We start from the raw sequence: 6,030 nt of genomic DNA, 5'->3' as shown, positions 1-6,030 counted from the left end.
ATCTCCAAAACGGTGCGTACTACTAGCTTAAAACCCAATGCATTTGAAAGCAGAGAACCAGAGCTTTCATTTAATGTCCATTAACCCCGGTTTTAAATGAAGCATTTTGTCTGCCATCATAAGAACATATGTCCAATATTTTGGAATGTTGAGCAAGTAGGTGACATATTTTCATTAATTTCTCCCAAACGGTTCAAGCTACAAGCTTACAACGCAATGCAATCAACAGCAGAGACCCAGATCTTTCATTTGATGTCCATTAAACCCGGATTTAAACGCAGCATCATGTCATCCATCATAAGAATGTGACCCATATTTCGGAATTTTGACGAAACGGATGACATATTTTCGTTAATATCTCCAAAACGGTGCACACTACAAGCTTAAAACCCAATGCATATGAAAGCAGAGACCCAGGGCTTTCATTTAATGTCCATTAAGCCCGGTTTTAAACGCAGCATCATGTCTGCCATCATAAGAATATGAGTCCAATATTTTTGAATATTGACCAAACGGATGACATATTTTCGTTAATTTCTCCAAAACGGTGCACACTACAAGCTTAAAACCCAATGCATATGAAAGCAGAGACCCAGAGCTTTCATTTAATGTCCATTAACCCCGGTTTTAAACGCAGCATCATGTCTGCCATCAAATGAAAGTGTGTTTAACATTTTGGAAAATTGACCAAACGGATGACATATTTTCGTTAATATCTCCAAAACGGTGCAAACTACAAGCTTAAAACTCAATGCATATGAAAGCAGAGACCCAGAGCTTTCATTTAATGTCCATTAAGCCCGGTTTTAAACGCAGCATCATGTCTGCCATCATAAGAATATGAGTCCAATATTTTTGAATATTGACCAAACGGATGACACATTTTCGTTAATATCTCCAAAACGGTGCAAACTACAAGCTTTAAACTCAATGCATATGAAAGCAGAGACCCAGAGCTTTCATTTAATGTCCATTAACCCCGGTTTTAAACGCAGCATCATGTCTGCCATTATAAGAATATGAGTCCATTATTTTGGAATATTGACCAAACGGATGACACATTTTCGTTAATATCTCCAAAACGGTGTAAACTACAAGCTTAAAACCCAATGCATATGAAAGCAGAGACCCAGAGCTTTCATTTAATGTCCATTAAGCCCGGTTTTAAACGCAGCATCATGTCTGCCATCATAAGAATATGAGTCCAATATTTTTGAATATTGACCAAACGGATGACATATTTTCGTTAATATCTCCAAAACGGTGCAAACTACCAGCTTAAAACTTATTGCACGTGAAAGCAGAGACCCAGAGCTTTCATTTGATGTCCATTAAGCCCGGTTATAAACGCAGCATCATGTCTGCCATCAAATGAAAGTGTGTTTAACATTTTGGAAAATTGACCAAACGGATGACATATTTTCGTTAATTTCTCCAAAACGGTGCACAGTACAAGCTTAAAACCCAATGCATATGAAAGCAGAGACCCAGAGCTTTCATTTAATGTCCATTAACCCCGGTTTTAAACGCAGCATCATGTCTGCCATCAAATGAAAGTGTGTTTAACATTTTGGAAAATTGACCAAACGGATGACATATTTTCGTTAATATCTCCAAAACGGTGCAAACTACAAGCTTAAAACTCAATGCATATGAAAGCAGAGACCCAGAGCTTTCATTTAATGTCCATTAAGCCCGGTTTTAAACGTAGCATCATGTCTGCCATCATAAGAATATGAGTCCAATATTTTTGAATATTGACCAAACGGATGACACATTTTCGTTAATATCTCCAAAACGGTGCATTCTACAAGCTTAAAACTAATTGCACGTGAAAGCAGAGACCCAGAGCTTTCATTTGATGTCCATTAAGCCCGGTTTTAAACGCAACATCATGTCTGCCATCATAAGAATATGACTCCATTATTTTGGAATATTGACCAAACGGATGACATATTTTCGTTAATTTCTCCAAAACGGTGCACACTACAAGCTTAAAACCCAATGCATATGAAAGCAGAGACCCAGAGCTTTCATTTGATGTCCATTAACCCCGGTTTTAAACGCAGCATCATGTCTGCCATCAAATGAAAGTGTGTTTAACATTTTGGAAAATTGACCAAACGGATGACACATTTTCGTTAATATCTCCAAAACGGTGCAAACTACAAGCTTAAAACCCAATGCATATGAAAGCAGAGACCCAGAGCTTTCATTTAATGTCCATTAAGCCCGGTTTTAAACGCAGCATCATGTCTGCCATCATAAGAATATGAGTCCAATATTTTTGAATATTGACCAAACGGATGACATATTTTCGTTAATATCTCCAAAACGGTGCAAACTACCAGCTTAAAACTAATTGCACGTGAAAGCAGAGACCCAGAGCTTTCATTTGATGTCCATTAAGCCCGGTTATAAACGCAGCATCATGTCTGCCATCAAATGAAAGTGTGTTTAACATTTTGGAAAATTGACCAAACGGATGACATATTTTCGTTAATATCTCCAAAACGGTGCAAAATACAAGCTTAAAACTCAATGCATATGAAAGCAGAGACCCAGAGCTTTCATTTAATGTCCATTAAGCCCGGTTTTAAACGCAGCATCATCTCTGCCATCATAAGAATATGAGTCCAATATTTTTGAATATTGACCAAACAGATGACACATTTTCGTTAATATCTCCAAAACGGTGCAATCTACAAGCTTAAAACTCAATACATATGAAAGCAGAGACCCAGAGCTTTCATTTAATGTCCATTAAGCCCGGTTTTAAACGCAGCATCATGTCTGCCATCATAAGAATATGAGTCCAATATTTTTGAATATTGACCAAACGGATGACATATTTTCGTTAATATCTCCAAAACGGTGCAAACTACCAGCTTAAAACTAATTGCACGTGAAAGCAGAGACCCAGAGCTTTCATTTGATGTCCATTAAGCCCGGTTATAAACGCAGCATCATGTCTGCCATCAAATGAAAGTGTGTTTAACATTTTGGAAAATTGACCAAACGGATGACATATTTTCGTTAATATCTCCAAAACGGTGCAATCTACAAGCTTAAAACTCAATGCATATGAAAGCAGAGACCCAGAGCTTTCATTTAATGTCCATTAAGCCCGGTTTTAAACGCAGCATCATCTCTGCCATCATAAGAATATGAGTCCAATATTTTTGAATATTGACCAAACGGATGACACATTTTCGTTAATATCTCCAAAACGGTGCAAACTACCAGCTTAAAACTAATTGCACGTGAAAGCAGAGACCCAGAGCTTTCATTTAATGTCCATTAAGCCCGGTTTTAAACGCAACATCATGTCTGCCATCATAAGAATATGAGTCCATTATTTTGGAATATTGACCAAACGGATGACATATTTTCGTTAATTTCTCCAAAACGGTGCACACTACAAGCTTAAAACCCAATGCATATGAAAGCAGAGACCAAGAGCTTTCATTTAATGTCCATTAACCCCGATTTTAAACGCAGCATCATGTCTGCCATCAAATGAAAGTGTGTTTAACATTTTGGAAAATTGACCAAACGGATGACACATTTTCGTTAATATCTCCAAAACGGTGCAAACTACAAGCTTAAAACTCAATGCATATGAAAGCAGAGACCCAGAGCTTTCATTTAATGTCCATTAACCCCGGTTTTAAACGCAGCATAATATCTGCCATCATAAGAATATGAGTCCAATATTTTTGAATATTGACCAAACGGATGACACATTTTCGTTAATATCTCCAAAACGGTGCAAACTACAAGCTTAAAACTCAATGCATATGAAAGCAGAGACCCAGAGCTGTCATTTAATGTCCATTAAGCCCGGTTTTAAACGCAGCATCATGTCTGCCATCATAAGAATATGAGTCCAATATTTTTGAATATTGACCAAACGGATGACATATTTTCGTTAATATCTCCAAAACGGTGCAAACTACCAGCTTAAAACTAAATGCACGTGAAAGCAGAGACCCAGAGCTTTCATTTAATGTCCATTAACCCCGGTTTTAAACGCAGCATCATGTCTGCCATCAAATGAAAGTGTGTTTAACATTTTGGAAAATTGACCAAACGGATGACATATTTTCGTTAATTTCTCCAAAACGGTGCAAACAACAAGCTTAAAACCCAATGCATATGAAAGCAGGGATCATGAGCTTTCATTTAATTTCCATTTACCCCGGTTTTAAACGCAGTATCATGTCTGCCATCAAATGAAAGTGTGTTTAACATTATAGAAAATTAACATAACGGTTGACATATTTTCGTTAATATCTCCAAAACGGTGCAAACTACCAGCTTAAAACTAAGTGCACGTGAAAGCAGAGACCCAGAGCTTTCATTTAATGTCCATTAACCCCGGTTTTAAACGCAGCATCATGTCAACCATCATAAGAATATGAGTCCATTATTTTGGAAAATTGACCAAACGGATGACATATTTTCGTTAATATCTCCAAAACGGTGCAAACTACAAGCTTAAAACTAAATGCACGTGAAAGCAGAGACCCAGAGCTTTCATTTAATGCCCATTAACCCCGGTTTTAAACGCAGCATCATGTCTGCCATCAAATGAAAGTGTGTTTAACATTTTGGAAAATTGACCAAACGGGTGACATATTTTCGTTAATATCTTCAAAACGGTGCAAACTACAAGCTTAAAACTCAATGCATATGAAAGCAGAGACCCAGAGCTTTCATTTAATGTCCATTAACCCCGGTTTTAAACGCAACATTATGTCTGCCATCATAAGAATGTGAGTCCATTATTTTGGAATATTGACCAAACGGATGACATATTTTCGTTAATTTCTCCAAAACGGTGCAAACTACAAGCTTAAAACCCAATGCATATGAAAGCAGGGATCATGAGCTTTCATTTAATTTCCATTTACCCCGGTTTTAAACGCAGTATCATGTCTGCCATCAAATGAAAGTGTGTTTAACATTATAGAAAATTAACATAACGGTTGACATATTTTCGTTAATATCTCAAAAACGGTGCAAACTACAAGCTTAAAACCCAATGCATATGAAAGCAGAGACCCAGAGCTTTCATTTAATGTCCATTAACCCCGATTTTAAACGCAGCATCATGTCTGCCATCAAATGAAAGTGTGTTTAACATTTTGGAAAATTGACCAAACGGATGACACATTTTCGTTAATATCTCCAAAACGGTGCAAACTACAAGCTTAAAACTCAATGCATATGAAAGAAGAGACCCAGAGCTTTCATTTAATGTCCATTAACCCCGGTTTTAAACGCAGCATCATGTCTGCCATCATAAGAATATGAGTCCAATATTTTTGAATATTGACCAAACGGATGACACATTTTCGTTAATATCTCCAAAACGGTGCAAACTACAAGCTTAAAACTCAATGCATATGAAAGCAGAGACCCAGAGCTTTCATTTAATGTCCATTAAGCCCGGTTTTAAACGCAGCATCATGTCTGCCATCATAAGAATATGAGTCCAATATTTTTGAATATTGACCAAACGGATGACATATTATCGTTAATATCTCCAAAACGGTGCAAACTACCAGCTTAAAACTAAATGCACGTGAAAGCAGAGACCCAGAGCTTTCATTTAATGTCCATTAACCCCGGTTTTAAACGCAGCATCATGTCAGCCATCATAAGAATATGAGTCCATTATTTTGGAAAATTGACCAAACGGATTACATATTTTCATTAATATCTCCAAAACGGTGCAAACTACAAGCTTAAAACCCAATGCATATGAAAGCAGAGATCCAGAGCTTTCATTTAATGTCCAATAGCCCCGGTTTTAAACGCAGTATCATGTCTGCCATCAATGAAAGTGTGTTTAACATTTTGGAAAATTAACCAAACGGTTGACATATTTTAGTTAATATCTCCAAAACGGTGCAAACTACAAGCTTAAAACCCAATGCATATGAAAGCAGAGATCCAGAGCTTTCATTTAATGTCCATTAAGCCCGGTTATAAACGCAGCATCATGTCTGCCATCAATGAAAG

This window comes from Lepisosteus platostomus, unplaced genomic scaffold, assembly GCF_059453375.1.
Source record: "Lepisosteus platostomus isolate fLepPlt1 unplaced genomic scaffold, fLepPlt1.hap1 Scaffold_119_H1, whole genome shotgun sequence".
Taxonomy (NCBI): Eukaryota; Metazoa; Chordata; class Actinopteri; order Semionotiformes; family Lepisosteidae; genus Lepisosteus; species Lepisosteus platostomus.
The sequence above is the reverse complement of the archived record's forward strand: the minus strand, read 5'-3'. Positions refer to the sequence as shown.